Raw genomic sequence first — 13576 nt, 5'->3', positions numbered from 1 at the left:
CATCATGGTACACAAAATGTCACAGAAACAGTCATCTCGAGGAAGTCACCTCTGCTGCAACTGTATTTATAGCCTTTCTGCCTTAACGCATCTGACTGCAAGTCCCACCCAGAGCATACGCACCTACCATGAGACCCCGTGCTTTTTTCTCCCCCTCCCGCTTGCCGTTTATGTCTATTTGCTGTGGCAGCTCCTCCTTTGCACGTCTAGAAAGAAAAGAAAACAGCAACGGGGGAAAGCATAAAATAAATAAATACCCCATGCCAAGCCACAAAAAAAATAAAAATCAAATCAAATCGGTCAGAGGACTCCGCAGAGGTCTTACAGGTTTAAGAAGTGGATTACATCCCCCGTCGCCCTTTCCCCTTGGAAAAGCGGAGCCTTGCTACAGGGGCCACAGGCCTCCGCCGACGCAGGAGCGGTGGCGGCGGTGCCGGGGCGGCCTGCCAGCCCGGCCCCGCCGGCAAGATGCGCTGGCAGGGCGCGAGGTGCCCGTGGGTCACGGCCGGGGGCCGCCTGCACCGGGGACAAGCCCCTCTTCAGGCAGCGCTGCCCAGCGCGCGGCACACGGGCGAGCGGCAGTGACGTCACACCCGCGGCGTGACGGCATAGGCGCTCGGCGGTGACCTCACAGCAGGTGGGGGCGGGGGGAGGCGGCCCCGAGCCCGGATCCTGGGCCTGGCCGGCCCCGCCGCCGCCACCTCTGAGGCCTCCTCGGCGCCCGCCGTTGCCGTTTTCGCCGCCCCCGGCCCGGCCCGGCCGTGCCGACGCGGCCTGGCGCTACCGCTCCTCGGCGCAGCCGGGTCCCTGGGCGCAGACAACTTGTGCGGGGCGGGCGGGGCGGCCGGGCGAGCCAATCCCGGCCCGGGGCGGAGCGGGGCGGGCGGCGCAGCACGGCGGCGGCGGGTCCCTCAGTGCCAGGCGCCGGGAGCCCCGGGCCCGACTCGCCCGCCCCGCCCCGCGCCGGGTCGCCCCGCCACACGGCCTGGGCCTCGCGCGGGACGCACACACACACCTGGGGTCTGGCCTTGAGCACACACAAGATCCCGTTGTCACACACACACACACACACACACACATGGCTGGGGTCTGGCCTTGCATTAACACACACGAGCTGGGGTCTGGCCTCGTGCACACACAAGATCCTGTTGCCTCACACATGGCTGGGGTCTGGCCTTGCGCGCACACACACAGAAACACAGCACCCTGGCCTTACGCGCACACACACACTAGGTTCAGGTCCCCCGGCCACCCACACACAAGATGCCCTTCCCTGACAGCAGTAGTGACCTTAGGGGAGGGCAAACTGGGCGACTGCCCAGGGCCCCATGCTTCATAAACATTAATGACGTGCAATATTTGATCAATATTGTATTAAGACACCTTCACTGCAGTTTCATGAGTAGGGCAAAGTGAAATTGAAATCGAAAATGTCTGACTTGCGTATAGGTCATCAAAATTAAGCCTCTAAGGGGCCCCAAATGACTCTCTTGCCCAGGGCTCCAACAACCCTAGGGCCACCACTGCTGCGGAAGACACACACACTCAGGGCTGGGATCCCCAGGCAGCCCACATGCATGAGATCCCCCTGGCTTCACATACACACACACAACCCCCTCCCCACAGGACTGAGAGGCACCTCACAGCCCAGGGGAGAAGCTGTGACCAGCCCCGTCAGCCCCTGAGGGAAGGAGTCCCGGTGCCAGGAGGCTGGGGACGCATCCCTTACCCACACCAAAGGGATGGGGGCATCGGCTCCCCTAGCACCAGGTGCCACTGGCTCCAGCTGCCCCTGCAGTAGCAGAGAAGCTGCATCCATGTCAAAAGAGACAACCCCATCCAGAGGGAGGGCTCGAACATGTGACAACTCTTGAGCTGTCACACATGATTACTGTGCCATTCACGAGCACGAATGGGACAGGACATGTAGACTGGTCCCAGGAGCAAAGTCACAATGGCACTGGAAACATGTCCGTCCCACTATCAAAAGGGCCAACCCGCTCCCAGGGGAGGGTTCGAATGTGCGTGACAACTCTCGAGCTGCCACGTTATATTTATTGTGCTGTTTCCGGGTGAGAATCGTGCAATGCATGTAGACGCGGCCCCAGGCACAAAGTCACGATGGTGCCAGAAAATGTCTGTTCCGCTATAAGGAGAGTCATCCTGCTCCCAAGTGAGAGCCTGAACATGTGTAACCACTCTCGGGCTGTCACACGTTACATTTATTGCACCATTTGCAGGTGAGAATTGCACAATACACATAGACTGGTCCCAGGTGCAAAGTCACAATGGCTTTGGGAAAACAGTTCATCCCACTAAAATGAGCCAGCCTGCTGTCAAGTGAGAGCTTGAACATGTGTGACAACTCTACCACGTTACATTTATCACACCAGAAACAAGAATCGTGCAATATATGGAGACTGGCCATGGGCACAAGGGCATGATTGCACCAGAAAAATGTCCATCCTGCTATAAAAAGAGGCAACCTGCTACCAAGTAAGGGCTTGAACATGTGTAACAACTTTATAGCTGGGTTTGGACAACTACTTGGATGAAAGGGACATCCGTGGCTATCAAGCATGGGAGTGAGGGGCACAGCCTCTGAGTCGGAGCTTCCTAGACCTTAAATGATGGAGGCTGCAAGTGGGAGAGGACCAAGGGGGAAGAAACCCTGTGGTCAGGCCCAGGCCGCTCTCCCTTTCAATATTCACTTGCTGCCACCCTGAGACATGGGAGACTAGAAAAGACAGCTTTAATTTGATGAGGCAGGGCCAGGAGAGACACTAGTTTCCAGGTATCCTGGAGGATAACCATGGCTGAATTCAGGGGAGGGGAACTGAACATTTCTGCCCTGCCTTCTTCAGATTAGGCTATGTGATCAAAGGGTCCTGCAGCCTGGGCCTCTGCAAATGTTTCCCGCTGCCAAGCTCAGAGCTGCTGGAGGTGGGATCCCAGGTTTCCCCCCCTACACAGCTCATCCAGTCGATACTGTAAGACTTCCCCCTACACATCTCATTGAGTCGATACTTCAGTGTTTGGGTATTGAAACCAACCGTGTTACCAACTGCGTAGGCTGGATGCAAGTGTTTTTACTGATGTGTCATTTGACCCCGGGGCACAATAACAAACAAACCCATGAGAAGTAGTTAGCTATGTTAGTCTGAAGTCAGCCAGAAGGCAAGGTAGAGATGCACCTTTATAGGCTAAATCAGATATACAGAAAGAGAGCAAAAGCTTTTGTAAACCCAAGTTCACTTCATCAGAACAAACCTGTGGCCAGCCTGAGCTGTAACGTGTAAGGTTAGTACCACTACTGCAGAAAATGCTTATGGTTCTTCCTTAGGTAGGTGCATCCTAAGCTTTGGGCCCTCAAAAGTACATAGCCATTGTATTGTTGAGCACTGCAATGTCCAACCTCAAGGCTCCTACTGCTTGGAGGACACCTCAATCCTAAGTGATGCACCCAGGAGATCCTCAGAAACCAGATTAGAAGGGAAGAAGAACCACACACAGAGAAAAGGGTGTAGGTTGTAGCCGTGTTGGTCTAAGGACACAGACAAGGTTCTTTGGGTAAATTCAGTACCTTTTATTAGACCAACTCAAACAGTTGGGAAAATTCTTGTTAGCAAGCTGCTGGGCACAAACACCCTTCATCAGGCCTCTGCGGAAGTGTCTGCAGATGGTCTGTGCTCTTCCTGGGTGGAGTGGTAAAGCAGCCAGAGGCCCATACAAATGCAAGGCCAGTCAGTGAAATGTAGCTTGAAGTTGTCAGTAGGTGAGAGACAGAGAAAAGGGTGGCATTTAGGTGCAATCGCAGGATGAGAGTCTGGGTCTAGGTGTCTCTGAGGGAGCTACCTCCTTCAAAAGTCAAGGACCTGTTCTTGAATCCTAGGGTGGACTACTTGGATCTGCTTAAAAGGAGCTCACGAGTGAGACAAGCCCCTGCGGTGGATCCAAAGGTGGCTCTGGTCAAAGCTACAAAGAAGATCTTCCCAGCAGGTAGCTGAAAAGGCATTGCTAGCGTGACCTGGGCAGAGCTTTAAGCGGTAAGAAGCTTGAAGAAACAAGAACAGCGGAGCCCAGCAAAGGCTCTGTGAAGTTGTGGGAAGACTGGTTTTGATTTGAACTGGGATTTGAGCTGGGTAAATGTCCATCACAACTTTTACTTTCAAACCGTGGTACACAGTGTTTATCTTAACTACGGGCTTTGTTCCTTCACTAAACAGTCCAGTAGCTTCTAACTCAAGTCATGTCCATACACTAATAATGTGAGGCTGATGCTTCTGCGGTGGGATGGCAGGCCTGGTTCGCACCGTTTAGCAGCAGACAGTTTGTTCGCATTCATAGACTGGCTCACCGCTGTGCGAAGAACGGTGGGGCACGTCCCCAATTGTGTGCATGTCATTTGTGAGTGAACACAGCAGCAGGAGCATTATACAGTATCTTTAGTGTGATGCTCTCACTCAGACTAAGCAAACTGAAGTGTTTTCTACAGCCATGACCTACCATAAGAAAAAATGTCGAGCTTAGCTGCTAAGCACAAACTCAGCTACTTTCCCTAGCTCAAACAAAGCCTTACATCCTATCTGGATTGGAGACAGGGTATAATTTTCAAACCTTAGCTTAACATGTTTAAAAGGTGTAATTTTCAAACAAGCCAGTTCAGCATGTTTGACAAACTCTCTTACCACTTGCTAAAAATGTTTGCTGCTGTGTGGGTAGCAATGTTAGCTGGTCTTTGGTGCCCTGGTGAGGATTTACTTCAATCAGTTAACACATGCCCGTCATCTACCCCAGAATTTTAATGTGTGTCAGCACCCACTAAAAGTAGAGTGCCTTAATGGAAACTGGGGAGAAGATTCACCAATGAACCCACTGTTAGTAAAAAGCTTGCAGTATAAATATCACCTAAACCTGTAGCTTTTATACAGTGCTTTGCTTCCTTAGATCTCAAAGCCCTTTACAAAGGAAGTCAGTATTATTACCCACATTTTAGAGGGGGAGGTGTTGAGGCAGAGAGCTGAGATGACTTGCTCAAGATCTGATTCCCAATCCACTGATCTATTCCCTTCCTATTAGATAAAGGCCCCACAACTATGCAGACCAAATTTTTTTGGTACAAGCTAATAAGGACAACTGAATGTCATTTACCACTAATACGCTTCTAATGATTAAATAACCCTTCTCTTTTTTTTTTCCCTCTTGGGGTATCTAGTGATAACATATAAAAGATTTTGTGCACTATTTAGCTTCTCCAGCCATCTGGCACTTTTGCATGTCTGTAGCCTTGAATGTTGAGAAAACAACAGATAAACCAAAATGGCCCTATCTTATCAGGAACTTGGAAAAGTTTAACTCTATGTGAGTATATAGGATTAAGCAAATTACTATAGCTGTTGTATGTTTTCCATCTTAATTAATGCTCAAATTCCTCAAAGCTTTTCATTGTTGTATGTTACTAAATAGGGCAATCATATCTCCTGTGTATTTGCTTTCTCTGTAGTTCCACAGTACCTCCAGCACTGAGGCTAGACAGAATTGTGGCAGGCAACTGATTTTACAAAGACCACATCTGGGCTGGGAAAAGAGTAGGAGTATTTTTAACACAGTATAAGGTTTGAAAAAGTATCTAAAGCTTTGTCTATACTAGGAACAATAGGTGCTCTATTCCAATGAGAACTCCATGGTTCCAGCTTAGCTCAACTGAAAACTCCACTTAACACCATCTAAATACAATTTGACACCTATACCAAAGTCAAAGGTCAACTCAAACTGAACAGCCCTAGGACTGCTGGAATTAAGGTGGACCACTTTCTTTAACTAATTGTACACCAGGGAGCAATATGGCTTTAATCACACTGAGCAGCTTTTGACTCCATAGCCCAACGATGAGGTACCCATTCAAAGCTTGGTCAGATAGGGGTGGCATTCAGAGGAGGGATCAGATCTATGCATCTGGAACCATAGCAAGACACTGTAACTACTCTGCTACCACGTCCTAGGTTGACAACTATCTAGTAGGGAGTAATTGGACTGGATAAAATTGAACAATAAGTAAAATGAACCCATTTTGCTGACGGGACGAATGCACAGCCTCTGAGAACCCTCAGCCCAGGGGTGTCGAAGACTAACAAAGGGCACTGGCTCATGGCATGGCATGTGGAGAGAAAGAGAGAGGCACTTTGTGAAGGCAATCCAAAAACCCTGCACTGGGAGCTGCCTAGAGGCAGTCAGGGTTAAATGCTGTGTGCAGAGACGGGTTTGAGAGCCTGCCCTCCTCCCCAAGCTGAGGTGCTTGAATAAGGGATGCAGGTGGGCACTTTCATCCACTTGGGCCCTTCAGTTGCCAACTCCTGAGTGAGACCTGTACAAAGGAGGACCTCACTGCAGCAAGAAAGAACCATTGCTTGCACACGATTCTGGAAAAACATCTAGTTTGTGACAAGGGCACAAGAAGAAGAACAAAGGGATTTGTCCCTGGGAAGGAATTTTTGCCCTCCCATGGGAAGTAGAAGGGAACCAGGTAAACTTGGATCAGTTGGAGGCAAGTGAGGTTTTCTCAACCGGGTGGGTCGGGGTATTATAACCAGTTGAGGGATTGCAAAAAAGGGGTGGGCTTTTTTTAGATGAAGATCACTAACTAGATAGCTTTTGATGTCTTGTTCTAGTACAGACAATGTGCTGTCATTTTTACATTGATATAACTAGTGGAGTGTTACATCCAGCCAGATAGGAGATATAAGTCAACCTTGACTAGTATATCAAAGTAAAAAAATTCTGTCTTGCTCTAACAAGATTTTTACCAAGATAGGAAATGTAATATAAAGCTATAACATTTTTCAGTGAGAACTTAGCTTCCTTTAGGCCTTTTCTCCTAGTCTATACTAACTAAGGGTCTTACTGGACTACGGGTATGGGCATTTAAACAAGGAACTGTCAAGTAACCCAGGAGGCAAATTTGCAGGCATGGCAGTGACTTCGTTGTGACAGGGTGCATATTCTCACCTCAGAGCAAGCTTGAGGTTGTTTTTGCTCTCAGTGAAACAACCTCACATTTACTGTGGGGTCAGTGTCCAGAAGCTGTTACTATGGATTGGTTAATACACTGTAAATTCACAGCCTAGCTTACTTCACAGTGCTTGTGTGCCTGCCCCCTTAACCTTAGGAGCCACTCTAAATAAGAATTAAACTGGCCTTTATTTGATTTAGAATAATTCACTTTTGAAGTGAAATAAGCTCAGTTGAATTCAGGCCACTTTAGTTCTGAATACAAGATTATTCCTAAAGGGATTTAATGCATGTTAACTAATCCACTCAAAAATTTAATTCAGATTAGTTTTTGTGAGTTCCCCTGTGTAGACAAGCCCATATGTAACATTGCATCAGCATCCCCCTGCCCTGTTACATGTGCGTGCTGAGTTCGATCTAGGAAAAAAGTTACTTGCCTGCAAGTTAGTGCTGTGACCTCTAATGTTAAATGTGTAGACCCCAAAGTGAGATCGTACATCCTGAATAGGGCACCCTGACTCACGACATAGTATATGGAAAGAGAGAGAGAGGTGCTTCATGAAAGCAATCCAAAAATCCTGCCCAGGGAGCTGCCTAGAGCCAGCCAAGGTAAAACGCTGTGTGCAGGGGTGGGTCTGAGTGTCCCCCACCCCACCAGGCTAAGGCACTTGAATAAGGCATGAAGATGGGCACTTACATCTGCTTGGGCCCCTCAGCTTTAGATTTCTTTCCTTGTGAGTAAGCACCTACAATGTCAATAAACCTTTCAGAGAGCTGAGTTGAGCTCAGGGTTTTGCTTTTAAAACATGGCCACAAAAGCAGTTGGTGAGGTGACCCATTTCTTTATATAGTGGCAAGACAGTACTTACTCAAAAAGCAGAAACCCCTACTTCTCTGTCCTCCTCAAGCCAAGGAGATTCAAACTCACCCCTCTTGGGAGCGTGCCTTACTCACCAGACCATAGGCTTGGTTAGGGGTGGGATGGTGTCTCTTTTCACCCTTCCTGGTGAAGCTGTGTCACTGGACAGAAAAAGAAATGCAAGCTACTTTAAGCCAAAGAAAAGAAAGCTCCAGAGGGACATGATTCTGCAGCCTAATGGTTAGGGCAGTCTTTTGGGGAAGGGGGGGTGGGTGAGGCTGGCTTCTGGTCTCTGCCCCAGGATTGCTCCTGTTTATTAATATAAATGCATAAAAAGTGATGGGAGCCAGGACTGGAGCATTGGGGCCTGATTCGGCATATGCACGGCTGCGGATGGGGTCAGAGTGGCCTGATCCACAGTGTGTGGGTCCAGGGCTGGGGAGCCCAATCCAGCACGTTTGAGGCTGAGACAGTGTCCTTGATCTAGTGTGGGGCCAGGATCATAGTTGCAATCCAGCATGTGGGTCTGGGACCCAATCTAGCATATGCCAGCTCAGTCCCTAGTCCTGTGCATGCCCAGTGGGACCCATGGATTGGTCTGGCTCACGGAACCACCCTCCTACCCCCCCCATCTGGCCTGCAAGGCCAAAAGTTTGGGCACCGCTGATCTAATCTAAATCTCCAGTGCTTGATTTTAAGTTCTTTCCTTTCCTTTCTGTTTTCTGTGGATACAGAGAACACTGAACACCATTCTCTTTTTGAAACTCTATCTGTATTTGAAGACTATATTGAAATTCCCCTTCCATCGTCTCTTCTTGAGACTGATCATCCCATTTCTCCCAACCTTTCACTGTATACCATGCATCCCAAACCTCTAATCATTTCTGCTGATCTCCGCTGGATTCTTTCCAATTTGTTGAATCTTCCTTTAAAATATGGTGCCCACAACTGGACACCAAACTCCAAGTGAACCCTCTCCCCACTACTGAACAGAGCAGAAGAATCACTTCTGGTGATTTTGCGTGCAACCCTCCTGCTAATACATGCCGGCCTGCTACTGGCTTTTTTGCAGCAACTTTACTGTATTGATTCACCTTTAGCTTGTGTTCTACTATTACTCCTCTGGCCTTTACTACAGTACTCCAGCCAAGCCAACCATTCACCATTTTGTATTTGTGCCTTTGATTATTCCTTCCTAAGTGTGGTACTTTGGACTTGTCCTTCTTGAATTTCATCCTGTTTATTTCAGACTATGTCCATGGGCCCTAATCAAATATTAAATGGTAGGTGTTGTGGTATAACTGAAATGAACTGAAGCTGATAGTCCTTTGTTTCCCTGTTTGGCATATGACACTAGTATCATACCTTTCTCATCTCTTCACATTTCCTTCACCAATAAGTAATGCACAAGTCTCTAAATAGTCCAGCAATGTGAAGAATCAAAACTAGTCCATCCTACTTGCAACCCTTTTGTGAGGCTTCTAGTGTGTAAGACCTTACCTGGATTTACCTACCCTCTGCTGGCAGTATTTCTGGCAGCACGCAGCATCAAGCCACTACATCACGTGAACATCCATGCACTTCTGGCAGTTTATAGAACCACAGAGAAGTAGGGCTGGAAGGGACCTCCAGAGGTCATCCAGTCCAACCCCTTGCCTGAGGCAGGGTCATCCCTATCCAAACCATCCCATACAAGTCCCTGTCTAACCTGTTCCTAAAAGTACACACTCGACCTTGCTGCATAACTACAAGGCATATTGCTCAAATTACAAGGCATATTGCTGCCTAGTTCCACTTGGTTGCAGTGCCACCGGAGCACAAAGTGCACCCAGGGAGAGCACCAGTGTCTACATGTGCCTAATGCTGCCTGCCAAATGGTAGCATAAGCTTCATGCTGCTCAGAGCAGAGGTGTTTTAACTCTCCTGGCAGATAGGAGGGTTCTGCCACCACCAAGCTCTAATTGTGCAGTCACTGGAGTTCTGCCGGTGAAACGTGCAAGCACATACCATAGGCTGGGAACACTTCATGTGAGTTGTCAGCTTCAGAAGCTTTTCAGTCTGATTACTAACCAAACTGTAACTAAAGTGTCCCACCGACAGGGAGAATCAAACAGGGTGAACGACAACAGAACTGGCAGGCTTGCAGACGAGCTGTCAGGGCAGTGAAGCTGGGATGGTTTTGCTGCGCAGGATTTAGTGGGTAATGTACCACAGAGAGTGCTTAGGTGGTGGCTTCGTATGCACCAAGGAGCTGAGCTTCATACACAGGAACATTTCCCCACAGAGAGGCATTAATATGTGAGCCAAGAGTAGCAGGGTTGGTGTTATAAAGTCTAAGTGATCAAAAATTCCATGGAGGAGGGCTGCAGAAATTGCCATGGGCTAGCGTCTTGGCCTCCGGCTTAGTCTACATGTAACAGTTGTGCTGACATAGCCGTGTCAATTAGCAGCTGAAAGAAATGCAGATGCAGTTACTCTGGTAAAGAAGTCATTTTGCTGATATCCACTTGAGGAACTAGGTTAAGCTTTACCAGCAAAAATAAGGTTCCATTTCCACTGTGGCGTTGCCTGTATTGCTATCCCTGTCCTCTGTAGATAACCCTTCAGAGTTTGTAAGGTTGCCCTGTGCCTTTGCCCATGGTTCAAGGGTAGAGTCTCTCATCCCAGACTCTAAAAGATTCTCCAGATAAGGCCCATTTTTTAAAGTGTTGTGCAGGGGAAGGACAAATGTAACTTAAAATATCCTATATAAGGACATCGGGAAGCAAAGCAGTAAGGGCAAGCAAGGAGATTTGCAAATAATATGCACCCCCAGCAGTATAATAAAGAATTTGTCTGTTTAGAGTTACCATATAATGAAGTTCTTAGAGAAAGGTAAATTGTTTCTCAAATCTCTGATGGCTAAAGTAGGGATATAATACTGCAGAATGACCAGAAGCGTATGACAAGTGAGACAATTGATCTTTCATGCATATGCGATATGTAAAGGATAATAAGTTTAAACTTACAGTTTTCTGTTAATCTATTACTACTGGTAAATGATAACACAAAAAGATCAATTATGTGGATCATACATGTGGTTCAAAATGCTATTCATTATCATGGTTTAAACTGGAAAGAGGCTGCCATCCTTTAAAATGTGACAAAGTCATCAGCAAAGCTAACGGCACTTTATCGTGCATCAGCAGATGCATGACAAACAGATCCAAGGAGGTGATACTTCCCCTCTATCGGGCACTGGTCAGACCGCAGTTGGAGTACTGTATCCAGTTTTGGGTGCTGCACTTCAAGACGGATATGGATAACCTGGAGAGGGTCCAGAGAAGGAACGCTCGTATGGTCAAGGGCTTGCAGGCCAAGCCCTATGAGGAAAGACTAGGGCACCTGGACCTCTTCAGCCTCCACAAGAGAAGGTTGAGAGGCGACCTTGCACCTGCCTATAAATTCATCGTGGGGGCGCAGAAGGGAAGGTGAAGCTCTAATCACCAAGGTGCCCCTGGGGGTTACAAGAAACAATGGCCATAAACTAGCAGAGAGCAGATTCAGACTGGACATTAGGAAGAACTTCCTCACAGTTAGAGTGGCCAAAATCTGCAGTGGGCTCCCAAAGGAGGTGGTGCTCTCCCCAACCCTGGGGGTCTTCAAGAAGAGGTTAGATAGGCATCTGGCTGGGGTCATCTGAACCCAGCACTCTTTCCTGCCTGTGCAGGGGGTCGGACTTGATCATCTATTGAGGTCCCTTCTGACCCTAACATCTTGTGGTGGGAAGGGGTTAACTCCTCGCTTGCTGGGAGGAGGCGGCTGCCTGGAGCCGGGCCGGGTCAAGCCCCCGCCCAGGCCCCTACTTGGCCCAGCCCCCCAGGGAGCCATGCAACTGGAGCCGGGCGAACAGGCTGCGTAAACAGGCGCCCGAGTTAGCGCAGAGTTCGCGCAGGGGAGGGCGCGGGAGGGCACGAGACCCTGCCTGCGACCCCCGCCAGCCTTAGCCAGCCCCAGCCATAGCCAGCCTACCAGAGGCATGACACGGATGGGCACGCGCCGCACCCCGAGGGTCCCCTCCGGCTCTGCAGCCCCTCCACTGGGCACCTCAGAGACGGCCGCCCAGACGGAGCCCGTGGTCCCGGGCTCCACACAGACGGAGCCCCTGGCTCTCGGCTGCGGGGGCTGCCTGTCCCTTTTTCAGGCTCTGGGGCCTGGGAGCATGGCCACCTCCCCTTGCGGAGTCTGCTCCCTACTGGCGTCTCTGGCGCACCAGCTGGAGGAGCTCCAGGCCACAGTCCAGAAACTGCGTGCCATCAGGGACTGCGAGCAGGAGATAGACTCCTACTGCCAGGCCCTTCTCCCCCGGGAGCCGCAGGGGAGAGCTCCGTCTCCCTCCGCGACTAAGGAGGACTCTGGGACCTCCCGCTCTGCCCAGTCAGGGGCATGGACCAAGGTGGTCAAGGGCCCCAAGGCCCACCGCACCAAGGCCACTGCCCCGCTGGAGCTTAGCAACAGGTTCGCACCTCTTGCAGCCCCAGCAGAGCCCACGCAGTTGCCAGCTCCCGCAGGCAACCCAGGCTCGACCGCAGCTACTGCCCCCGCTCTCCCCAAGACAAAGCATAAGGTGTTTGTTGTGGGAGACTCCATCCTGCGGGGCACTGAGGGGCAATCTGCCGCCCCGACCCCTTAGCCCGGGAAGTCTGCTGCTTCCCGGGGGCCCGCATCCGAGACGTTGCGGAGAGGATCCCGCAGCTCCTCCGGCCCACAGACCACTACCCCATGCTCCTTATTCACGTGGGCACCAATGACACGGCTCAGAGCACCCCCAGCCAGGTCATGAGGCGCTACAGGGAGTTGGGAGCGGGGCTTAGGGGTCTGGGAGCTCAGGTGGTGTTTTCGTCCATCCTCCCAGTCTCGGGCTATGGGCTGAGGAGGGAGAGGAGGATCCACGCAGTGAACCAAAGACTGCGGCGCTGGTGTTATCGGGAAGGCTTTGGCTTCCATGACCATGGCCCGCTCTTTGGCGAGAGAGGCAGCGAGCTGCTGGGAAGAGATGGCCTCCACCTCTCCCCCCTGGGGAGGAGGCTCTTCTCAGCCAGGCTGGCTGATCTGCTCCACCGGGCCTTAAACTAAGCCCGCTGGGGGATGGGGGGACTACTGCCACTGCTGGCCCACTGAACGGCCCTTGCAAAGCCAGCGGACCAAGGCACTTAAGGCAGCCCACCTCTGCCCCAGCCCTGGTACAATCTGTGGGCAAGGCAAGAGCCCCCAAGGGCACACTTGCCTGCCTGTACACTAATGCCAGGAGCCTGGGCAACAAGCAGGACGAGCTCGTCCTCCTGCTCAGTGCAAAGAAATATGATGTCACTGGGATAACGGAGACCTGGTGGGACTCCACCCATGACTGGACCACGGGGATAGAGGGCTATACCCTATACAGGAGGGATCGTGTTGACAAAAGGGGCGGGGGTGTAGCTCTCTATGTGAAGGAAAGCTACATGTCCCTGCAAGCTGATGTTGGCGACCGGCATGGACAGCTAGAGACCCTCTGGGTAAAAATTCGTGGGGAATATGGCACAGGGGACACAACGGTGGGAGTCTACTACAGACCTCCCACTCAAAGTCCCGAGCTTGACCAGGAGTTCGCCCGGGAACTGACTGAGGCCGCTTGCTCCAGGACGATGGTTGTCATGGGTGACTTCAATTACCCGGACATCTCCTGGGAAG

At 50.5% G+C, this 13576-nt stretch overlaps 1 protein-coding gene across 6 annotated transcripts in view; it reads right to left on the bottom strand.

The window, feature by feature from the left end:
* FBXO34 (F-box protein 34) overlaps positions 1–873 on the bottom strand; it is a 53848-nt gene extending 52975 nt beyond the window's left edge. For 2 of the 6 annotated variants that reach the window (XM_090034234.1, XM_090034241.1), the window contains exon 1: positions 326–873. The gene's annotated coding sequence lies outside the window, so the exon portion shown is untranslated. Of the gene's footprint in view, positions 1–123; positions 207–325 lie in introns of all 6 variants that reach the window. The other 4 variants (XM_090034237.1, XM_090034236.1, XM_090034243.1 and 1 more) reach the window with 4 other exon arrangements.
* Positions 874–13576: the final 12703 nt, after the last annotated feature.

Source organism: Crocodylus siamensis, chromosome 2 (genome assembly GCF_052110815.1).
Source record: "Crocodylus siamensis isolate JL-2025a chromosome 2, ASM5211081v1, whole genome shotgun sequence".
NCBI lineage: Eukaryota > Metazoa > Chordata > Crocodylia > Crocodylidae > Crocodylus > Crocodylus siamensis.
This window is presented reverse-complemented; position numbering and strand designations above follow the sequence as displayed.